The 25445-nt window shown below is 36.2% G+C and overlaps 1 long non-coding RNA gene across 1 annotated transcript in view; it reads left to right on the plus strand.

The window, feature by feature from the left end:
* The first annotated feature begins 914 nt into the window (after window positions 1–914).
* Window positions 915–25445, plus strand: part of LOC128084288 (uncharacterized) — a 39866-nt gene continuing 15335 nt past the window's right edge. The window contains exon 1 of the long non-coding RNA XR_008208437.1: window positions 915–1246. This is a non-coding gene — a long non-coding RNA (uncharacterized LOC128084288). The remainder of the gene's footprint in view (window positions 1247–25445) is intronic.

Below are 25445 nucleotides of genomic sequence, written 5' to 3' on the forward strand. Positions count from 1 at the left end.
CCTGCTTGGAAGAAGGCTTTCATTTTGGTGTACCAGTAAATATCATTTGATCTGCTGTTGTATCTTAGCAGTGTTTCTGTATGATATTTTTGATACAGTCATTCTCTAGAGGCTCTCCTTTTTCATAAAGTATATTCATCTTCGAATGGTCTTCAAGAAATCTCTGTAGTTGTACTCAGGATAATTTGATGACAAACTATTCTGAGGAACTTCACTTTTCGGTTGTTTTCCTGAGGATTTCTCGTACATACCAATTTTTTTGTACAGTGCATGCTTGTCCTATTGAAATCACTTGCAGCTGAAGATACTTGAGGACATTGGAAGAGAATTATCACACATCAGAATTTTAGTATTTAAGAAGTGCTATAACTGACAATATTTCAGGTATGTGTGCTCCAGAATGTAATCCAGACCTCAGAGCTCTGCTTTTACGTTTCTCGTATGGCAAAGAAACCAGAGCAGCTCAAATCCCAGGCACAGAACTGAATTACTTAATTGGAGATGGTGCTTTGTTTGAATTCAGTGCACCCCCAGGTCAAGAGATTTCCTCTGCTCTGGGCCTTTGTTCTTTATTTCTTTTTCTTTTATTTTTCTTTTATTTATTTATTTTTTTTAAAATAATTATGATTTAGGATCCTCCAAGTCTTAAATTGAAGCAGTTTTGTTGTCTACAGATTAACAGCAATTAATAAATTAGTCAGACACTACTTTTTGTCTGCTTTATGGAGGAGAAACTCCCAAAGAAGGGAGAGAATTAGGACTCCTGTTAGTGCTATTACTTCTATGATGACTGACATTGTTTTCCACAGGGCATTCAATGTAGATGGGGCAGTAGCTCAGCAAAAATAAGAGCAATAATATGAAAAGAGGACGCTTATTTTTTATTGTTGTTTTGTTTTTTGTTCTAGCTGTCAAATATGACGAAGCTCATATCCTCCTGAGCACAGATGAGAAATATCTATTACTGAAACAGAGCATTAAAAAGGAGTTCTAATTTTAGCAGGAATTTTTCTGATTAGCTATCTGTATGGGAACTGTTGAATCTGAACCATTGATTGATCACCTGAAGTAAGGACTGAGTCATCCCTGGGAGCCCAGGTGAAGGCAATTCAGCTGTTTGACCGGAAGGGGTGGAACCTGGCTGCACCTCTTTTAGTCCTCATTTAAAGGTTGAATGCCACTGAGCAAGGGTTTCTTTCTGGAGATCCCTTCTTTTAGAGTTCTCTGCTATGAGCCTCAGATACAGGTAAGCATTTAAATTTTGACTGTCTTCTTCCACCATGATAATCTTTCTATGAACGTGAAAATACCATCTTAACCATACCCCTCTTTGAACTGTGCATTTGTTAATTGTACATTCCCTCTTTAGTTCTCTTTTACTTTGTGTATCTCTTTTCTAGGATTCAAATTGTTACGTTAGGTGATGTATCTGCTGAATGAATGTGAAAATAATTGGTTCTGCACTGTGTATTCCTATTCCAAAAAAGTTTTCTCTGTTGAAATTGGTATATTTTCTAATGATTCTCTAATTTCATTATCTGCTGTCTGCTTCAAGACTTCACCTCATGATTCTATGATTCTATGATTCTATGTATGTTTTGCCAGTGAACTTCATAGGAAACTTCATTTCCTTTTCTGCCTGCTTTTATTTTCATCCAGAGATGAAAATATGAAAACGTTTTCTTTTTTTTTTTTCCTTCATGGTTACCTTGGAGTAGGGAATACTTCCTGAGCATACGCATGCAGCAGTCACTCCTCTTCATCTGTCTCATAGAGCGTGGTTTTCTCTACTGACATTTCAATTACTTATTTTTATCCCACAGTAAGATTTTTGGGTTTTTGTGTTACTTTCCCAAACACAGCATTTCAATTCATTGGAAGAGAAACATGTTACAGCCTTGTATGTACTTCTTTTATTTCATTTCCTTTAGTTTTGCTTTTATCTTCTCTGCCATTCTTCAGTAATACCCTAAATTACTTTCCTTCTAAATCCCAGTTTGGTGCCCTCTATTCTCCTTTCTATTGGCGCATCTTTCTTGCTGATTATTTTTTGTGTACTAGCCACTTTTCTTTGTGTTTCTTCCTGTCTCCTTGCTGAACATCTTATTCTTTCTTCCTACTTCAAGCTCTTTTGCCCAGTCCTATTAGCTTTCCGTCTCCACAAATTGGTGGCTGTGCTCTTCAAAAAGAACTTATCAACTCTTTCAAGTCTTTGCAAGCCCCCTACCTTTTAACTGCTGATTTTTCTCTACAGTCCTAGTATTTTTGATTTTATTCAACTTGGACTCTTACAATGAATCATATATAGCATTAAGCAGGTTAGACTGATGCTCATTAAACTGCATTTTAGAATTACAAACCACAAATTTCTCTTATAGATTTCGAGGTCTGCAATTTAATGAAGCAGTGGTATTTTCTGCTTGCTTCAGGGCTGTACTATGGCATCATGTTTGTACTAGTTTTTGGGCAAGAGTCAGTAGTCTAGACTTGCTTCATTTCTCTTTGCTCCCTCACATTGCTCTTCTGTGTTGACTTCACACATCTTTATATCATGAGATGATTTAACTAGAGGTTGTGAAGTACTGCTTAAGCAGAAGAGGTGATCTGAGGTTATGCAAGCAACCTTGATTTTTTCTAACTAGTGAAACTTTTCCTTACAATTTTTTAAACATGAGTTTAATGTAATTTGTGTCTAATATATATATGCTATAGATAAGTCTATCTATCTAATAAGCAGTTTGAAATAATATATGTAGATTCTTCTTTATATTCTTTTCCGTAAGTCAGCAGACTAGAGTTCATTAACTAGATATGGATCTTTTCCAGTCTGTAAGCATTCACCGAAGAATGGATTTAGCAGTACATTCATATGGTAAATGTACTGATATTGCTTACTTTAATTGAAAGTTCAGCTTCTTTTAGCCCTTTTCTACATATGCATATTTTTCTTTTTTGGGAAGAGACCTGTAATCCAGTTTTCTTCTCATTTCAGTAGAATTCCTACTTCTAAACTAATGTAGATAAGTAATTTTGTGCCTCAGTAGACACCCCTGTAAGGGTTAAAGAAATGTATGCGTATTTTTGTAGTACTTACAGAGCTGTATACTTAAGTACTTAAATAATATTGAAGTATTAAATAGAGCAACCGTTATCATAATAAATAGTATCTATTTGAATATTGCCCTATCATAAAAGATTTGTGGTGTTAGTGAATTCTTGCAAAAAAAAGCGATAGACGGCTATAATAAAGTACTAGAAGTTTTTTCCTTTTCTAAAAACAATTTCATAGCGTGTGAGCTGTGACTGGAGATTTGCCACTTAAGTAACTTGACCAGTAATGTTACTTTAGCTTGAAACATGCTTGGAAACACTTATGATGCTTGTATCTCCCAGTTAACTGTAATATGATGATGATTGCAAATGCGGCACTGATAGGGCCATTGGAGTTTATGGAAAAACTTTTGCAGGAGATTCTAATGAATCTTCCAATTAAAAACAGCAACAGAAAGTGAACTGTAGACTAGGCGTATTTCTCTAGACTAGGCATATTTCAACTATTTCCAAAGTAAAGCTCTCCTCTCTTGAGACCTTTTCGCATTTTTATGGTATTTAAAATAGAACAAGGAGACTTGTATTCTTGACTTTTTATTTTAAAGTCACTTACCAAATAGTCAGATTCTGAAATAAATTCCAGATTTTTTTAAAGTCTAATAAGATCACCTAAGTGCATGAGTTCAGTAGATGTACCACCTCCAACTTTTTCTGGAGAATTTGCACACTACTATTGGTGTCTGATAACATGGAAAGAACATGCCATGTATGCTGATCTTAAATAACATAGTAACATACATAGTTGACTTGACAAAAGTGACAGTTACTTGAAATGTACCAAAGATCATGGACGTGGGCGGAATTAGTGATCAAAGGACTACTTTTTTCCTGAGAACATGAGTTCCACATCACTCTGTGCTGAAAGAATTCTCTTTCACTGAGGGAATTGATTTGTTAAACCGGGAGAGTTGTGCACCAAGTAAACTCCATTCGTTGCTCATTGCACTGGACCTTATCCCATTGTGAACATTCCCATTCTTACCAGTACCTCTTTCGCTGCCCTTTAAGGGCCTCACTAACCTTGTTTAAACACACCTTCAGAAGGGAACATGACAAGTGATACCAGCCTGAGATAGCTGAAAATTTGCAAAACATCTAGCGCGAGACTGAGAACTTTATGTCCCTCACAACGAAACTATCAAAAGTGGTGGTTCTATAATAAAAGCCTCTATGGAGACTCTGGACAAAATCAGATTGTGCCCTTCTGCTGGTAACTGGACACATTTCACCTTCATAAATTATTTATAGCAGTTCATGCTAGTGGCTATCTCAGTAAGGAGAACTGCGTTTCTGATCTTTCAGCCCAAATCCTTAAGGAATAACCTCAAAAAATGAAGATATTCATACATAACATTCACAGCTGCACTTGACATTAAAAATCATTGAGATACTGGCTTCCTGGTGTCTGGTCGTTTTCTCCAGATGGCACCTCTGCCTGACCTCTTGGTCCCACCAGACCTACTGAACTTATTACCGCTTCTCTTTGCTGACATCACCCTCTGCTCTGCTGCTAACAACCATCATTTTCTTTCAAATTGGCTAACTAATTAACATAATTATTCCCAACCTTGAGTTTACTGCTTTCATTTTAGATCTAAAGAAGGGCTTGTATGCCTAAAAGCTTATTATCTATAGAGCCTTCTCACAACTAACGCTCCACAAGTCTAATAGAAAAGGAAAGAAAGAAAAAAGTCCTTACAACACTTCTCCCTGATGCATAGGTCAAATATCTATATGTGTTCACACACAACTAATTATTACAGTGCACTTCTGTAAATTAGTGTTATGTGTCTGGAAATTCATTGAAGTTTGGTTGTATTCAATTAAAATACTGTGTATAAAAAAACCAAATCACTAGCTGGTTGAAACAATTTTACACATTCAACTCATCTAGGATGTATTGTAATGGCTGTATGACAGTGCTTAAGAAAAAATAACCTCTTTGCAACTGAAACGAGCAAAAATATTTCTGCAAGTTTTAATAGGGTAAATACCTTTCTAGCTTAAGAGCAGTAGGTAATCTGTCATTTCTTTTAATTGTCTTTTTTTTTCCTCCTGTCAATTGTCAAAACATATCTTAAATACTTAGTTCTGAGCTCTGTATAGATTACTTTCCTTCTTCCCCTTGGAAACAGACTTCGTGATTATTACATTTGATCTTGTAGGAGCAAAAATAATAAGTGGAAATGGGAAATTATTGTTACTCCTGCTTTAACAATAAAATGGTCTGAATCTTTAGTCTCATTTCAGTTATACTTTCATAATGCAAGTTACTATGGAAGAGCTTCAACAATATGCATATTTTCAGGAAAAAAAAAAATCCCTTTCTAGAATTGCCTTTTTAGCTGGTGGTGTGCTCTGTTTCCTTTGGTCTGAAGACTGGTGATTTCAGTCTTCCCAAGGGAGAAGGTTTTCAGATGAGCATCCAAAAGTCAGCACTGAGTATGGCTGTAACAATGGGAGCTTGCACCTTCCCTTTGCTGAAAGAACTACCATGTTGATAATTCCTTACTCTTTATCCTTTAGTCTGCTTGGGCTTCCTTTAATAAGTTTTCTTAATACAGCCTACATGCTGTTTCTTGTCACTGGACGCCAGTGATTCAGGTTTTCTTTTTTTCTGTTTAAATCTGATTTTTAGCTAAACAATGAAAGACATTCCTGTGAATTAAAGCTGAGACTTTTGCCAATGCCCCTGGACTTTGGTGCCATCCTGGATGTATGCTCTATTCCATACCTCATTTTATTCTGGGAACATGGACAGTTCAATTCGTTCTGAATAACTCCTTGTTATCACTACACCAAAGGTGGTAGCGATTGTCTGACAGTCAGGCGACAACTATTTATTTATTTGTTTTGAAGCTAAAATCAGCCCAGGCTAAGACAGACTTGGACACATGCTAATACTTTGTGCTGCTGGGCCAGAACTAAATCAAAGCCAAATAATAATGAAAAGAACTACTTACAAATCAGAAATCAAATTCTCCGTTTAGGTTTCTTCAAAAACAAACAACAAAAGCAGGAAAAAAAGTTAATTTATCTTGTCTTCATCTGCAATGAAATGTGATTCACTTACCCCATTGTGATGCTATTGCTGGTATCCTTTTTAATAGACTTGTGTAAGGAAATTCGTTTTTTTTTTTTTTTTTTTTTAAAAAAAAGTAACAAACCAAATTCAGTTCTAAATACTTAGTGTGCCTTTTTAAGACTTGCTTTAGTAGTAAACAGTCATCTACCAGGTGGTCTTAATATTTATTTTGCTAACTGAAATAATTTGATTAATTAAAAAAAAAAAGGCCCCCTTCCCCCCCCCCCAAACTTTCTGAAGACATGTTACAATCTGTGGGCCAAAAAGCCCCATCTATTAAACAAACAAACAAAAAACCCACAAGAATTCCTCCCCTCAAAAAAAATAAGAAAAAAGAATAAAACAGTTAATTTTTGCTGCTAGTTCCTCTATGTAGCACTGTACCTATCGTGTACCACACAACAGTTAAGCAGTTCTGAGTCAAACAAAAGAGCAGGACCTAGAGAGTGTGGCCTTCTACAAGAAGCAGCCTAATTACTGAGTATGCTGTGTTTTTTTGTTTTTTTTTTTTTTTTAAATAGAGGGCATGTGAATGAATGTGAAATTGTGAAAGCTTGAGTGTTTCACAGATAATTCTTATTTTTGCTAGCCCCTAGACAACTGTACTAGAGCTTAAATGGATCATGTGAATGAGAATAGCAGGGGCTGTGTGAGCACAGTTTGAATATTTGTATTATTTTTTGTCATCCTCTGCTAAAGCACATTTGAAACAAAACACCCTGAGATTTCAACACAAAAATACTGTTCATTGTCTCTGGGTCTTCCACAAAGCTGCTGGTATCAAGCCTGGGAGGCGTGCTGTGATGTTTTTCCTTACCTCATGTCTCTTACCATTAGTGTCTTAAAAGAATTTCTCCAGCAAAATAAACTGTAATTGCAACTGCTCAGTGCCCACCTGAGAAAATTACTTCTACTATTAAAAGTGAATGGATCGAAAAGGTTCAATGAATTCCTTTCCTACAGAAACATGCATCAGAACAAGACCAACAAAGTAGCAGAACAAGCAGAAATAACATTGCACAAGTACATTTTTATTTAAACCTGCCAGTTTTTTTTCCTTTAAATTTATTGCTCTCCTCACTTATCGCATAATTTCTTTGTGACTCTCCCCCTCCACTTTCTCAGTGCTTTTGTGTGATTGCAATTACTTTAACGTCAGTTTAATATCACACAGCATCCATTTTTATTTCATTAAGAACAACCATGGTTTTAAGCGATCTCTGTGTTATAAATCGGAGTCAGATTGTCACAGATGCTGAGATTCCTCATCTTTCAGTGCCCTGGTTTTGAAAATCTTTTAAATGCCTAAGTGGTTTGCTTGGAGTGTAAATCTGTCCCCCAGAGGAGATTCTTAATATTGAGCATTCCCATTAGTTGCTGTTTCAAGGCCAGCTTTAATGAACATAAAAATGTTTCTTTCACAGACATTTTAAAAAGAATCTCCACAGCAATATGAAAGCTTTTTTCGAACATTTTAGAAAACAAGAAAGTAGCCATGAACTGAAATACTTTAACCATATTATTTTTTTCTCCAGGAAACGCAGCTATTCCTTGTGCAACTTTGTAGTTGGGAGCCCATTTGCAGTAATGGTTTCAGCTAGTCCTAATGATCAGTGGAAACAGCTGAGGTAATAATGTTTTCCATAAAGAGATGTGTTGGGGCTCTGTTCAGCCTGTAGTGGGATAGTCCGTTTAATACAGCAGAAATGTGGTCTCGTAACATGTTGTCTAAGGATGTGGCAAACCACAGGAATTCTCACTTGCATGGGCAAAATAAGAAGTCTGGCAGATACAAAAGCAGAATGTTGAGAACGCTCAATTTAGCCAAACGTAATGTAGTCGTAGGATAATGGAAGGGAGTGGGGGGAGGTGGAAGCAGGAAGATAAGTGCAAAGGAGCTGAGTTGTGGCTTATTATTATTATTATTATTATTATTATTATTATTATTATTATTATTATTATTATTTAAATCCTTTCCTGAGGCAGAGAGAGATCATGCCTTCAAAAACCCTCATGAATGGGCAAAAAGAAGATTTTGGTCGTGGTTTTGTTGCCTGAAGTTAGCTAATAGCCAGGAGCACAGGGAAATGGCCCTGTTCTCTAAAACAAAGAGGAATTGCTCAGGATGTTGCTGGAAGCAGCTGGATTCATTATTCACCGTGGTGATAGGGAAGAGGAGGAGGAGTTGTAGAAATGCTGCTGACAGGAACACCAAGTTGAGTGGGGACAGGGCAGGGCATGGCACTGCTGTACTACGTGGGCTGATGTTGGCCTTCTGATGGGGCTCTTTGCACCCCATGGGCAGCATAACAGCTGGTATTGGCTTGGTGTCTTCTCTGTCTCTGAGATTTCTCCTTGGATGTCAGGCTTGCTATTGCAGCCCTGACGGCTGGGGATACCAAAAGGGTGCTTAGGGTTGTCTTGTGCCCAAAGGCCAGCTGTCCCAGTTGGCTGCACACCACGTGACTGCTATGAGCCCTGCAATCCTGTCTTTTTCTGAAAGGAGGGAGCTGGTTTGTGCTGCGGCAAAACCCTACACTGTGGAAGGTACAGACTTTGGGAATTTTGTGAGTTGGAAGAGCAGTGTATAGGTAAAATCTCCCAGGGAGTGAGAGTCAATGGCTGAGAGAGGGCATCGAAGAGGACAAGTCATTGGCCTGGCTGTGTTTGGTGGTCACTTGGACATAAGTTGCTTGTTTGGGAAGCTGCATGGCACTGGGCTCTATGGGCTTCACCAGAACAAACATTTCAGTGCATGAAATAGTCCTCCAGGCTATCAGGACTACTATGTCTGACATGAACAGGGGATGAGGAGCATTAGTGTTTTGTTGTGGTCTTTTGCTGTTTCTGTGCTGGGAACGAAATTGCCTGCATCAGAGTGTCTGGCTGCTCAACTCCATGTCCCAGTCAGCAAAAGCAAAGTCAGCCTGTTATTTCTTGGCAATGAATTATGTATTAGTGTCTCATTAGGAAAAACAACGCAATTGAAACACATGCATAAGCTTTTTCCTAGTCAATTAGTTCTTGCGTCTTGGTGTGAAACATGAGGGTTTCTATCCCTGGAAAGATCTTGGGCTAGTGTTTTTCTACAGAGAAGGCTATCAGAAAATTATACTGTAGTTGTTCATGTGATACTTGAGTACGTAGGAACCCGATGCAAAATATGCATGCTTTCTGCCGCTTTAAGTTGCCCTCACATGTCTGATATATTGTTGTGATGATGGGAAACGTGACAGAGGAGGATCTGACGAGGTCCAAGGGCTCTTGCAGGAAATCAGTTGGAAGCCAGGCAGGCTGCCCAAGGATATCTGAAATGAAACTGTACTTGTTTTGTGTCATCTGAAGCTCATCTTCTGGGTGTGCACTGATGATACAGTATAAATGTAAACATTATTGTGAACATAAGTTAGTGCCGGTACAGAACAATGGAAATTAATGTTCATTATTTTCTGATAAAAATACCAAAGCACTGAGGGAATTTGCTACTTGTAAAAGTGCTGGAAGACATAGTCCTCACCACAGTTTATTTTAGTAGCACAAGTTGCTTCATACTGTTGACTGTAAAAGCTATTATTTCCCAAATGTATACAAAATAAGTCTGAACATGTTTACCTATAATACAACAAGGTGAACTTAATTACAGGAAGCTTCTGAAGTGTACTGCTCATGTGCTGCTGACACAGCATAGGTGGATTTGTGAGAAGGGAAGTGGAGAAGGGAGGACAATCCCTGTGTGAGAACCACCTTCAGAACAAAAGCTGAAACTTCAAAGCAGGTGGAAAAAAACCTCTGTAACACTTCTAAAACGTTATAATAAACGAAGGGAAAATAACATGCCCATTTACATTTCTTTGTTCTTATTTATGGTTTCACTTAATGTCAGGAGAGATTGCCAAAGTTTCAGCATCAGCACCAGCTTCAACAAGATTTAGAGAAAAAAAAAAAAGATCACTTTGTATTTTGCAAATTACCTATATTCATGTGCAAGTTACGTAAGAAGGCGTTGATAGGAACAATTGGCAGCTATTTTTAAATAAACTTGCTGGATAGAAGTACATTTCTGAACTTGGAGAACTGGTTTTATTCCTAAAATCTCTTCTGTTGCTGCATACATTGGCACTGTTTTGTGTCTTGTGCAGCCCTTAGTTAACACGGTGTAAAATGTAAGAATGTGTGCTGTTTTTTTCTTTCCCCTTAACATCACGTTTGTTAATGTGGTAGGGGTTTATAACTATTTGCAATGGCTTTTATCAGAAGAACTCAGCGAAGTATGAAGAGACTTTTCAATTCTAATATATGACCTGCTTATGGAAAGCAGTGTTTCTTACTGGAAATTGCAGTTTGTTTTTCTAAAAAACAGTATCTGAGATTTTGGATGCTTTAGTGGAAGTTAAACATTTTCTTTGTACTATAAACTTATTTTTAATGTTAAGTATAGAGAAGTGATTTTTTTTTAAAAAAACTTCTTTCCTAACTGTGTTAATAGGGTTTATTGCATTTTCTTAATATGGAAGAGTCAGCTAAGCATTTAAAAAAAAAAAAAATTGTTTTTCCAGTACTCTGATCAATTAAATTCGGCTAGTAGATCTACATCTTATTGTGTGATATTCCACCATAAACCAATATGAAAGCTCTTAAACTGTGCTTTCTTTCCTAATATTTATTCATATTTTAAAAAAAATCCACTTATTTACATTAGTCACATTTATATCTATTGTAATTATTGAGGACTAAGTATCTTCCAGTGCAAAAATATGCTAAAACATACTATTGATCACATCTATTGACCTTTTAAAAATTTTTAAACTTATTTAAAATTTTGTATTTAATAAAAGGGTTATTTTTTTTACATATTATTATATTATTATACGAAGACAGGCTGAGGGAGCTGGGCTTGTTCAGCCTAGAAAAGAGAAGGCTGTGGGGTGACATCATTGCAGCCTTTCGGTATCTAAAGGGAGCCAACAAACAGGAGGGGAATCAACTCTTTGAAGGGTAGATAACAGCAGGATAAAGGGAAAGGGTCTGAAGTTGAGGGAGGGAAGATTCAGGTTGGATGTCAGGGGGAAGCTCTTTGCAAAGAGAGTGGTGAGGCGCTGGAACAACTGCCCTGAGAGGCTGTGGATGCCCTGTCCCTGGAGGTGTTCCAGGCCAGGTGGGATGGGGCCCTGGGCAGCCTGGTTTAGTATTAAATGTGGAGGTTGGTGACCCTGCATGTGGCAGAGCAGTTGGGGATTCATGATCCTTGAGGTCCCTTCCAATTCTGGCCATTCTGTGATTAATGTCTTCCATTAATACTGATATCAAAATGCTTTCTGGTATTCTCATACCCACATATGTATGAGAATGAAAATCTGCTCCGTAAAAATAAGGTTTTTGAAACTGTAGAATCCCATGACTATATTTGATGTAAAATTTTTAAGTATGACTTAAAATGTTGCCACAATGACTTACTGAAGAAATTATATTGGAGTTTTACAGTTAGCTGCACTTGAATAAAGCTTTTCTAATGTGAACGGTCACTGAGACCATCTCTAGATGTTCAGTGGCAGTGGTCTCACAGGAGGGACACTGAGGCAGCAAAGATAATACCATCCTATCACAAATGAAGTGAACTGCTTTTGTCTTTTTGCAGCCATTTTTAAAAGCCTAAACGTCAGAAGTGAGTTTGTGTAAGGTTATTTGTTTGGTGAATGAGCAGGGGAAATGAAGGGACAGAAGTGTTCACGTAATATCTACGTATTTGAGAAAATGGAAGAAGTTTCAAGTTTCTGTTCAGAATCCAGAATCAGTACTGGCAGAAAATTTCACACAATCTTTTTTTAGTTTATCCATGCTGGAAATCAGTTTTAAGTTCTGTTCACGGATGGCATTAGCTTGATGCTTATTCTCTGGTGGCATCCAGAAACTTTTTAACTCAACAAAGTTGTGTTAGAACAAATTTGTCAATGGAAGTGGTTTGGAAGATTTAAAATACTAATAAATATTTCCTAGGCTTTCACATTCTTCTCTTATGTTACTTCTTGTCTTGCAAGTGTCTGTTGAAAAACATTTGATCATTATCATGTTTAGGCATGGTAATGTTTTTTATGCCATTTCTTGTACAGAGAAAAATAGCATCTTGTGAATGGAAAGGGCAAACATTAGAAACGTATAAAATAGTTATTTTAAAATTTTTGTCAGTCATCAGTGAAATTACTGTGCTTATTTCATGATGCTTCCCTGACCTGGTAACTCATATGATGTTGTCTTTTGGAGATATTCTTGGTCTGTAGCCACGCTTCGTGTAGGATGTTTATAAACAGTAGGTGTGACTTTATGTGGAGGGGGAAAGGAGTGAGAAATGGAAAGTAAAAGAGAAGAATTTGAAGAATGCATTCAGGCTATCCTTCTTTGAGTTGTGTTAGTCTTGGAAGTCTTTTGACACTAGTGCAGAAGAGAACCTTGGTGAACATTACCAGGTATTTGGATCAAAAAAGGCTATGCACATTTTTTTGTTTTCTTTTAATCACATGTATTAGTCAGAAGGCCTTCAGGAGGCTACCAAAACTCTATGACAGCACTACACAGAACTGAAAATCAGGGTTATTCCCCATCTTCTCCCACAGAAACTACGCTGAAAAATTTGTACTTGCCTCAGTAATGGTATATGTTGTCATTTTTTTCCCTCCAGATGCTTAAACTTTCATAACTCAAGTAAATAGATGCATATCATAGACAGACATGACCCTTTATTTTTGAATGTGTCAAGAAAACTGTCAAAAGGGAATACTGATTGGTTATTCTCACTAGAACTCCATATAAAACCAGAATCAACGCATTTGGGAAAACTTAGCTATTCTGAAACATTTAATGTTTTAGCAAAATATAGGCATCATAATTTTTTACTAGGGAGGAAGTGAAGAAAATGTGGCTGGTCGAACAAACAACAGTAAACAGTAGAAGGAAAGAATAGGATAAGCTGGCATATCATTCAGACCTCTATATGACTAACTTTGTTTTGAACGTTTTGTTCAATTTGATAGCTCTACTCTAAACAGTTGTTTAATATGTTTTTATTAAATCACTGGTGAAGGACGAGCTTACCAGAATAAGACAGTATCTTACTGCAGTCCAGAATACAAAGAGGGAAGGTGAAGAGGTTTAGTATTTGTAGGAGTAAAGGAAAACATAATTTGTTCTGTGTGAGGCTGTCTGCTTATAACTTACCTAACATGTGAGCTGGATTCTGTTTTATCTAAGCACTGCAAGGTGTCCTAAATCCTAGAAAGAAATTAGTAAAAAAAAAAAAAAAAAATTAAAAAAAATTGGAATGGCCATTACAACAGATGATAAGTGTTGTGCAATTGAAAATATATATACTAATGCAGTACGCGTTTGGGAATAAAATAAGCAAACAAACAATCTAGACCTTAACAACTACTAAAAATTACTTGTAATTATTGTTGTTATTATTATTATTAGTTTGTTCTTACTGGTCTAGTGCCCTTTTCACACTTAATTTGGATCTTGGAGCAAGTGAAGTCTTTTATTATGCCTAATTGTCTTTTGTAAACTACTAATTAGTTATATGTACTTGAAATGCCTCTGTGGCTGATGGTGCTGAGGGTACAAAATAACCTGTGACATACCTAGCCAACAAAAGCAACGTTTCACTTTCTGGAGCATTTAAAAAGCTATCTACCAAGCATGTTAAAGGTGTGCTTTTAGTAGGGCAGCTAGGAGTTCATGGAAGCCTTCCAGAGTTGCTAAGTCAATTGTTGCACACTTGATAATGGAAATTTTATAAGCAAATAGTATAGCTGAGATCATTATACTGCGTAAGTGCACTTGGCCTTTAAAATTCGCTAACAACCTGCTGAAAACTGTGGTATCAGCCTAGTTCCCTGTCTATATCTCTGAAATTTATACCTCAAATATAAGGAGTACAGTAAAGAAGGTAATGGTATTTTTCTTAATTTGAATGCAATGTTCAACTATAATAACAGAAAGGTTCTGCTTCAGTGCTTCAATAACTAAGTCCTGGTACTTGTGGATCTTTCTGTGATGCAGCAGTTGTTGACTTACCTAATGAATCCTGCTATGCTTTCAAATATAAGCTTTGATAGGCTGGAGTATTTCTACAGTTGCAGTGCTTGATGTTGTTGTGGAAGAAGGAGCAATGTCAATCTCATCAGATCTGAGTTGAAACATGAATCTCGTGATTTGGGTCTGTCTCTCCCAAGTGTCCAGGAGGCAGGCAAAGCTTGCCCTGCTCTGACAAAACATATCTATCTTTTTTCTTTTCTTTTTTTCTTTTTTTTTTCTTTGGATTCTAAAAACACTACTTCAATCAGGTCCTGGTTAAAATGAAGTAAACACTTGACTTTAATGGGATTTAAACAGGTGTTTAAGCACTTTGAACAGAGTCTTAAAACAGCAGTAAACAACCTTAGATACTTGTAGTCAGTCTGCTGCCTGTTCGCTCTGTGTCTGCGATGACAGATGATGAATGATATTAAAAAAAGAAGCTTTGGAGACAAAAAAAGTAACACTTTAAAGAATGAATGTGACTTTTGATCTTTGCCTAGTTAATCTAAAGGGCAGAAGGGCAAGTTTAACAAATGAACAAAGGTGTGTTAAGAGCTAGAGTGTTTTATCAGAGTTCATTATCAAGGAAAGTCAGTTTTACTTGAGAAGGCAGAGTCTCTGAAGGTATTTGAAGATATTCTTCTGGAATTAAAATTTACTTGAGACAACATGATTCAAAATAAATTAATTTGTAAGTTTCTTTTCTTTCTTTTTGTTCCCCATCTTCCTTTCTTCTCTCCCAGAAACCAGTTAGGCAACTTAAAAATGTTTTCTTTTTAAAGGAAGAAGTAATATTTTCTAAGAGAAAGATATCATGAGGTCAGTTTAAAAAATTTTACTTGCAAATCCTCCAGAAATATTGCATATTAAAGGTGACACTTTCAAAGATACTTAAGAGGTTTAAGACCAATTTGTATCATCTTTCCAAATGGAATACTCTTAGGCCTCTTTGCTAACCGTGAAATTTTATTTCCTCTACTTCCGATGTTCCTACAGTGTAATGTACTCCTTACATTACACTGATGTACAAGAAAGGCTGTGCTACAACTTGAAGAAAGCAATTGCTGCAAAGCAATGTCCTTATTAGCTATGGAGTTTCATAATATGTTCTATTTTCTTAAATCCTATTGTAACATTGATACACTGTATTTGTGATGTCCATCATCCGTTTATTAGTATTAATTTTAATGACTTTTTTGAAAAAGGGTGGATAAATATTTTTTTATATCAAATCAGTGAAGAAGTTTAAGATATCAGATATTAAATACTATTAAATATAAATACTAAGAATAAGCAAAAATTGTGCTTTTCCTAAAAAAAAAGAAGACAAACTGGAGAAACTTCACATGTAGAACAATGGTATAATAATGAAAAAAGGAAGGACCTGTCCTAGGAATTTAGTGGTACCCTCTACCATCAGTCATGAATGATATGGAATACTACATGTGCAGGAAATGAATCACTTGACAACATTTGCCTTCAGAAGTGACCTGCAAACTGAAATAAGAGTGGCAAATGTCAATATCTTGGCTTCTAAACAGAAGGCAATAAACATCAAAGAGCCATAAAGATATCAATAAAAAATAAGCTGTGTAGGGAGTTTAGCAAAGCTTTTTCAGTAGACTTTTAGGCTAAAACTATTCAAATAATAATCTAACATGATTTACCTGCACCAAAACTTGTGAGCAATAGGGAACTCCTCTTCAAATTGGGCAGCTGAACATCCGGAAAAGCTGACTGATTCATCGTTTTCCATGGAACTTCCCTAGGCCATGATCAAGCTTTGGGCCTAATCTGAAAACCAGCTCATCAGTGTAACTCTAGGGAGCACTGCGATGCTGGAAATCTCCTAAAATGAGACTTCAAGTTGAGACTCTGGTAGTTCAGAGTTATTTAAGATTACATGGAACTTTAAACAAGAGTACAAGTCGTAAAAATGACAAAATGAAGTCCTAAACTGAGTAATAACATTTTGTTACTTTGCATTTCACTGTTTTCTCAAAACATTGTGTTGTGATTTTTATTACAACAGTGTGGTTTGGGTTTTTCTTTTCCCCACTTTCAACACCTCTGCATTTGTTTGACAGGAAAGAAAAATGGAAGGTTGAAAATGCTTAAGAACAATTTTCAAAGTTACCTAAGAGCTCTGAGAGCTTAGTTCTTAATTTAATATATTCAGAGGTCGTCTTCAAGATGGCTTTAATAAATGCTAGTTTAATCTATACGTATGCAATAGTTAAGAACAACGCAATTGAAGTTCAAGCAAAACAAGTCATTAACTGCATGTTTTTAATTTCTAATATTTTTATATAAACAATGCTTTACACCATAATTAGGTGCAGCTATCCACAAATTCTACAATAAACTTAAGGCAAGAATTAGTAAATACCGTTGCCTATATTTTCTGATACAATGCTAAATGTAATTTTGGGACTTGATTTACCTGATTTCTATATTTAAATTTGGATGTCTGCTCATCTGTAGGGGCTGTGTTTCATTTTCTTTTTTATATACCCTACTTTTTTTCTTAATTTGGCAACAAAAGAAACTAAAAATAATTTGAGCACACAACATCTTTCACGTTCCCTTGGGGTAGACGGCATCCAGCGTGACTTAGCGACTCTATGGCTGTCTTGTTTTTGTAAAAAGAAAAAAAGTGTATTCTAACATCCCCGCTATTTCATTTAAATGGAGCAAAACTAGGGAAAATATCAAACCTAGCTGTTTCTTCAACTTAGAATGGAGAATTAACTGTGTGTGCTACTACATGCACAAGTGACAGCAAGATTTCACTGTAAAGGCTTGAGAGCTTTAATAGTTGGCAAAGATCTTGGAACGCGTTGTCTACTCTGTGCTACTTCCTGCTGCCAGGAAGAGCCTATCTGGGAAGATTTACTAATACTTAATAGCAGTGTCGTGGTGAGTCACAGTGCTGCCCATTGGTTACAAGATCAGAAATACTGTTATATTTGGGCTGAACCTGCCAATGTGGGCAGAGCCGTCCAATGAGGCCCTGCGCTGCTCGTGTTAATGAAACACTGCCTTGAGGAGAAAAGTTCTGCTTCTTGGTGTGTTTTTGTCCCATGCACTGGTGGAAATAGATTTGTGCTATAAAATCTAGAGATTTCCTTGCAGCCAGTTGTGAGAGCAAAGATGTCAGCCAGGCTTGCTGTCTGCTTGGAAAGAGAAACACAACTTATTAATGCCGACTGATATCACCTAGGTGAAAACAAGTTTATGGAATCCAGATAAATCTGTTCAATCCTAACCAGATTTCCAGCTCAGGCTAGGGGGATATAAACTGTCAAATGCAAAGGATCAGGCCTGTCACTCGTTCCATCAAAAACAAAAACAATATTTCTTTTCACAATCTTTAGTTTCCAGCTGTTCCTCACACTGTCAGTAAAAACCAGAGAACAGTAGTCTTATTGAGATACATTTGAGTTGTAACTTGTTCGGTAATCAATGTGTTTGAGCTCTTTGCCGCTTAAGAAAAAAAATCTAATGAGCTTCTGAAAATTTGTGTTTCTTGAAAGGATGAAAATGTGATTAAAAATTGATTGGTGTAGCACACAGATTAAACAGGGAGGCCAAAATGTAATGACTTAAACAAGTTTTTTGACTTTCCAGTCATCACAGAATTAGAGGTAGCTATAAACGTGGTGTCAGTTTATACAACAGCAGTACTTTGACTTCAGAAATAAATGGCCAGCAGGTAATGAAAACATGCAGGGTACAAGGAGTTACTTGCAATCAAAGTTCAAGTCTAGCAATTCCACAGCCTTCTGGTGCAATGTATGGATAGGAATATAAAAATATAATTAGGCTGTTATCACTTTCCCAGTGGGCCATGAATACTAGCTGTGATAGGTGCCATACCTACCATTAGCTGTAGTATATTTTACTTGCACATTAGTCTCAGTTCTTTGATCACTGTAATATCTCAATGCTTCTCAGTAAATCAGAAATCATCTCATAGATCTAGTTCTGTATTCTAGTTGGTGGAAGTGATTATGTTGTTTTATAACTTACCATCTATTTTACATGTCTAAGGGAAAAAAGTACAACTTCATTAGGGAAATCCTGTTGAAATACTGTATGATTTTCTTATGAGTAGTTTTTCTTAGGAGGTTTGAAGTGTTTTGTTTTCGGTATAAAAAAGGAAAGATCAACAAAGAAAAGGGGAGTGAAGTGGCTCAGGAAAAAACTCAATGGTAAATGGTATTAATGTTGATTTTGGAAAACAAACAGTAAAGATGCAGTAGTCCTTTTTCGTGTTCTAATGCAAAATGGCTATTTCCTTCTACATGACTCTGAGTCCTCAGAGGTTTTGACTTGCAAGCAATAAAAAATATCCATGAGTAGGAACGCATTGCCCGCCAGTAAATGCTGAGGTTCCTGGCCCATCTGTATCCTTCAGTGGGAGCAGTGAACCTAAGGCTCATAGAGAGAATGCCAGCAGAAAATTAATGGAAAACACTGAATACAACGTTCAATGCTACTAGTGATTAAGCTAACTCCTGTCTAAAGATTGCTATAACATGTATTTAACGATATAAATAAATGCCATCTAAATGGTCTGTTAAAACATGTGCACTAAGACGCGTGCGCGCAGTAAGATGTTTCCATAAACTGGATGTCTGCAGAAGGGTCTAAGCTTTAGATGTAGTAGACGTAGTGTTTGGGATCCTTTCTATTTGAAGGACTCATTTTAAGCTTTGAAGTTCAACAAATCTCTTCCCAAAATTAAATTATACTTTTATAATTAGCATTCTAGCAAGGAGAAAATGCAACAAAAATAATTCATTTTCAGTATTTTACCATGAGAAATGACTTTTCCTCACTGAATTTTTATCTGAGCTAAGGAGCTTTATTTTTTAACTGGCTCAGTTCTCTGGTTTTACTTTGCAGATAAAGGAGTTTGGTTTTCACAGGGAGGAAAAGCATTATTAATTTTATTTTAGAGGTAATTTTAAAATATGGAATGTATATTAATCTAGTCTATTCTAAGTGACGCATAGAGCAGGCTTATCTTGACTTAACTTTTAAATGATGTAACACTGTGTGCACGCTTTCTTCAATGGCATATTATTAGTAGCATACCGTACCACTTTCTCTACATTATCTGATGTATTTTCTTGCTTTTTTCCTTTTATTTATTTTATTATTGTTTTTTTTTTTTTTCCCCACGTGTTACGCTACATAGTTTGATTTGGCATTTTCTGCTCAGTTCTTTAATGTTTTACTTCTCACTTGTAAAAGCGCCTATGGTCAGACTGTAGGCCTTCTGTAATTCATTTCTCACATGCCAGTGGTCCTGAAAGCGTGTGAACTTTGAAACTAGTAAAAGCTTGGGTTAGAACTCTCATTCTGAAACGAAGCAATTACTAAGATTTTAAGCCGTTAGGACTTCGCTATATTTAAATTAATAGTTAAGTTAAAGACATAACAGAGTTGTCCTAAATGAAAATATGCAGAAGTACAAAGGTTTTGTATATATTTGTAATAGGTAAAATATTTTTTCCATCTGGTACTAAGATTCATAATAATATAGTAATAAAAACTGTAGATCTTCTAGTCAATTCATTGAACGTTATGAGGTATTACAAGAAGAGAGGCTTTCATCATCCTATTTACGGCTCTAATTAAAATGAAATTGCAGTGGGATATATAAAGATTCCTTAGAAATGCCAAAAATAAACTGAAAACTGCAAGGGAAATTAAGAACAACCATTGTGTGTTTCTCCTACCACAGAAATGATGTATGATATATGATCAGGAGTCAACAGACTAATAAACTTCACGTGCTTCCTTGTTAAACCTGGAGTTGTATTAAAATATGTAATATATCTTCAGATATGTAGGGCATGTTTAATTGCACTCACTCACACCTTTTAATAAGAGAAAACTCCTTAGCCATCCATTTTTATTGGTTATCAAAGTGGCAGGACTACTGAATTAATGGAGGTTAATAAAAAATCCCTAATGCCTTAGTCAAACTTTCCCAGTCCTGGAGATGAAGAATTAATTTAAGTTGTGTTTGCTAAAGATACAGATAAACTTCATAAAGGGCACATTTTCATATTCCTACCTATGAATAAATTATTGTAAAGAGAACAAATGATTTAGACTGTTATCTCTGCTGGGCATTTGGGATCATGTGGGGCATAATGAGCTCTTTCTCATGCAAACCATACTCTGAGGCATCACAGTGAGAACACGCTGCAAGAATTTAGGACTCTATTTCTTACATACTGGGAATGTGATGCTCTTATTCTAAGTGTTCCTATATCCATGTGTAAGATTTACTAAAAGGCAGTACAATGTATTTGGAACCACCATTAGATTTGTTTAGGCTATAGTTTTAATTTCCTATTAGTACTTTCTTATCAACCAGCTTTGAACGCTACCTTGCCAGGTAGATTTTATTTGGTGGTACCTTAGTGTGTTTGATTAAAATAATTCTATATGAGAACGGTTAAAATGTGTTATGTGTGAAATGTACTTTGAGTTTGTAGTTTAAACTGACAACTTAGTGTTTTGTGGTATAGCATCGTGCTTCTGTAATGACATAGTACAAAGAGCTTCTGCACTAGGTCAGAGACACACAAAGCTTAAACTTTCCTTTTTACCAGGGGCTAGCAAAGAGCAGATCAGGGACATCCCTGGGCAGAAGTTGCATCATCCCTTCCAGGAACCACCAGTGCACTGATCTGCATGTATCTTTGTGAAGTCAAAAAAGCAGACTAGGGTTGTTGTCCCTCTCAGTGCCACCTCATTGCAGTGCCTTTAAGATCCTGGGGCAAATTGATGGCTGCCTAGTCCTGATAGTGCGTCAGCCACCAGCACGAAGAGAACAAGAGTGCTGGATTGCACTGCACTTGCCTTTACTTCTGTGAATGGACTCGGACTTAGTATAAGAGAAAGCAAGTATTGCTTTTGGTAATTTACTAAGGGATAACATGCTTTACAAGAGAGCAGTGAGTCTTTACTTAGTTCTGTCAGGGCCAGTGTGAATAAAGACTGTGTTCTGTAAATCCCAAAGGAGAAAAATTGCTTCATCTGTAGAGTATATGCCCAGAAATTTTTGCACTGGCACGAAAAGAGTTAATAATAACTACGTGGAAAACTGATTTAGCGTGGCAACAATTTTGCTAATATTTTACTTTGAATAAGTGCTGACATCCAATCTCTTTTTCTTGCTTTCTGCTTTTCCCTTTCCTATATCCCGTAGCTCTCAAATGCTTCTGCTCTCTCAGAGCTGATCAGGAGTCAAATAAAAGGCAGTTTTTCACAGTGTTTTTCCACACTGTTGACCAGGATGGGAGACATATTTCTCTGCCTGTAGCTACCAATGTTTAAGGTAATTATGGATGCAAAAAAACTTGTGTGCAGAGGTTTGGGAAAGCACTGAGGAATGATATTAAGACAGATGTCACCACAAAACAACTTCAGTTCTGAATGGAGATGTATTTTCCAGACACGCCATCATTTTGGTGAAGGTAAACGTGAATATCCATGTACGTTGCTGGAGGATCTAACAGAGAGAGGGCGTGTTGTTGGGCTTGCGTATGTGCATGTTTGACTGTACCACATCACATGGTCTTTGATCAGAAGTACTCTTGGAAGGAGGAAGTTTTGCTAGTTTTATTCCTGACAGTTCTGCTTCCCTCTAGGTAACAGAATGAAGTAAACCAGTAACGGGAGTAACTATGGAATATAGTTTAATACAGAGCAAATTTCTACACAATTACATAGCTGTGAAATGTTTTGGTTGGTTATATAATGATACTTGTAGCAATTGGTTATTGAACTTGGTCTAAGTATGTAATGATGCTCCAATTAAGTTTCATTATTTCTTGAACACAGAGATGAGATTAACATTTAAATGAAAAATATTTGGGTTTGATTCATTATTATTTAGTGTTCTATGAAGCACTTAAAACTGCTCACTTGTTTTTCCTTGTTTCACTTGTAATTTTCTGAAGCAAATGTTTTCTTATTCTGTTACTCCTGCCCTTTAGACACAGGCATTAACCTCAAATGCAGAGCCTTGTCAAAAGCACTTTCCAAAGTGGAAACAACTTTGTCATTTCATTAGAGAATGTGGAATTATGTTCTGAAGCATTTCTTCATTTAATCTTCGACATTATCATCACCTTTCATCCTCAGGTGTCCGTTTGATTTCTGGCTGGGATCTTCAGCACTGTGATTCTGACATAAAATGAACTTTCCATCGCCTGGCTTAGTGTTGAGTTCAGGCAGCGTTGATTCTGCTCATTCAAATTTTGTATAATACCTAATTTACTGCTGCCTTTCAGAAAAGATGGTAAAAAAAAGAAAGCAAAAGCACGTCCAAGCAAAGGTATTGTACGTTACATGGCAATTATCATCTTGCCATCTGAAGACTCATTACCACCTCCACTTTGCTGAAAGATAGGAAATATGACATTTGTTGTTGTTGCTGTTCTAATTTGCTCCCTTGCAACAAGCATTATATTTTGGAAAAAAAAAAAAAAAATTAGGCTCTGTAGCAAAAGCTGACTAATGTTTCCTAGTCAAAACAAAAGGATGTACCTGTTCCGTGCTTGGACTTAAATATACAACTCAACTTGATGTATTACTTTAAACATGACAAGGAAATTGAAATATAGAAAGCTTGAAGTACATGAAAGCTGAAGATTGATATATTTGAGAATAAAGCCATAGTGTATTGGCTTAACATGTAGCTAAGTTATCCCCAAAACTGCATACGCTTGAATAATACATGGGATACATGTCAGGCATATCTTTTCAAATCTCTATGATACTGTAAATAGAACTTTCCCCTACAGATTTTAAGTTTATTTTCCTTGTCAAGGAAGTGATGATTACATGTTTAATTATATAAAATGTTATATCACACTGCATAATCATGTGCACTGTAAAATAATTATACGCCACAAAATGCATTTCAAAGTCCTTTTTTCTTTTTTTTCTTTTTTTTTTTTTTTGAACAATGAAGATTAGAGAATCAGGGATGCTCAGAGATGCTGAGTGAATCCCAGTCATCCTCTGCAGCTTTTTCCACATCAAAAACAGGTTGGCGAGACTTGTGTGGGCTTTTTTCTTTTCAGTTTTGCTTTGAACACTTGAGGTGAAAACTTGGTCCTTTTGAAGTCATCAGCAGCAGTTAATCCAGCATGAAAATTGAGTCTACAAAGATTGGATCCCAACAGACTAGGGATTTGTGTCTCCCTCACAAGCCAGATTCTTCAGCTTTTGTAGATTGGGTATAGATAATATTTTTCTGTTGTTGCTATGTTTTTATTTCTTTTCTTTTTTCTCTTTTTTTTCTCCCTTTTCTTCTTTTATTTTTTTCTTCCCTTTCTTTCCTTCCTTTCTTCATGACAAATTGAGAATCTGTCTTTGTATTATTAGATTCATGAAATCGTAGAATGGCCTGAGCTGAAAAGGACCTTAAATATCACCTAGTTTCAAAACCTGTGCTGTAGGCAGGATTGCCAACCACTAGACCAGGCTGCCCAGAGCCACATCCAGCCTATTATCATCAACATAACTGCCTTCACAAACAAGTATGACTGACAGTACTACCTAATGCCATTCTAAAAGTTGCTGCTTGATACACTTTCCAAGTTGTGCTTATTAGCCTACCCCAAACCCATAGATTAGAGAGCCTGGTTGTTCCGAGGAATGTATACGAGGTGAGTCAGTGAGAGAATGCAGGTCTAAATGTCCAGTACCTCTTTATAAGGTGCAGTCTCTCTTATAGTCTACAAATTTTTATTTATCAAATTACGTTATTTCTTTACTAAGAAGATAATATCAGCCCTTCATAACACAGAAAGTTAAGCCTTCCTTTTCTTTGGAGAATATGCAACTTTAATTGCTGTATTTTCTTTGATAGGCTCTGTTAGTGTGATCTACTGAGAACTGAAGAGTTAACATGTTTTGCTGTTTATGTTCCCAACTTTGTTTTTCTGAACACAATGACTAATGGTCTCTAAAGGAAACTGAATCTTAAAAGGAAAACAAATAATTTTGAAGGGAATATGTATACAAAGAGAAGAACATTGTATGTATCACAAGCTCCTAATTATGATGAATTGCAGAATGTTATTAGACTGTGCTTGTCAGCGTGAGTTTGCTTGTAACTATAAAGTTTTAATGTAGTATCAGTTTGGTGAATGATTATCTGGTATTTTCATTGTTCAAAGTGTGCTATCCACAGATATAAACATTTCATTTAGCTTCATGCCTACAAGATAAAGTTAGATAGGCTGATGATCCAGTATAAACGTTTGGTATCATGCTGTAGTAACCTGGAGAGGATGGCCTCGGGTTTATTCTTTGTTGTGTGTTAAACAAGTTGGAGCAAACCAATGGTTCCTTTTTTGAAAGGAATAATTAAACTAGACTTCCCATTGTGCTTTAGGGGTGTTACATTTAAAACACTATAGAAGTAGAAGATAACGGTAGGCTACAGAGCCTGGGATCTGATTGTTGTAGTTTTATCCTTTGACAGTAATGACAGTCAATGGAGATTTTCACGTTCCTCAGAGAATATTATGCATTAGATTGGAAAGAAAACAATTTACTCAATTCACTATCCAGATTTACTTTTTGTACGTGAGTAGTAGAAGGAAAATTCAGTTTGTGTTTGGGGAAAAAAAAAAAAAAAAAATTGTGGTTCTACCTGTAACATCTCATTTGAGGCCAATGAGGATAAAGAAAAAACAACTCAGGACTTTATCTAATGCCACATCTAGCAAAAAGTAGATAATTTTTAGAGCATTTATTTGTTGATAAAGGGTAACTTATCTCTCATATCTTTATATTTCACTTACATCGTCCCTTATTGCTCTACTTCCTTTGTATGATATTAAGACTGAAAAATGGAAGTCTTTATGACTATTAGTTTTAGTATATTGAGGATCTAGTTTTGCCATAGAATTTTTATCAGCAGAGGTCCCACGTTACAGCAGAAAATTTTGCCCTAATTGATCGTTTGGATTTCTCATTAACAGAAAGAAATTAAGATAATCCCAAATCAAACATTACTTCTGAACAGTCAAGAAGAAAAAAACATTTTTGGCCAAAAAGATCCATTCCTCTGTCTGGTTAATACAGTGCAAGTGATGGCAGCACAAAGGTAATTTGCTGTGGTTTTAGAATGGAA

The sequence above is a fragment of the Tympanuchus pallidicinctus genome, unplaced genomic scaffold, assembly GCF_026119805.1.
Source record: "Tympanuchus pallidicinctus isolate F22 unplaced genomic scaffold, pur_lepc_1.0 scaffold26, whole genome shotgun sequence".
Taxonomy (NCBI): Eukaryota; Metazoa; Chordata; class Aves; order Galliformes; family Phasianidae; genus Tympanuchus; species Tympanuchus pallidicinctus.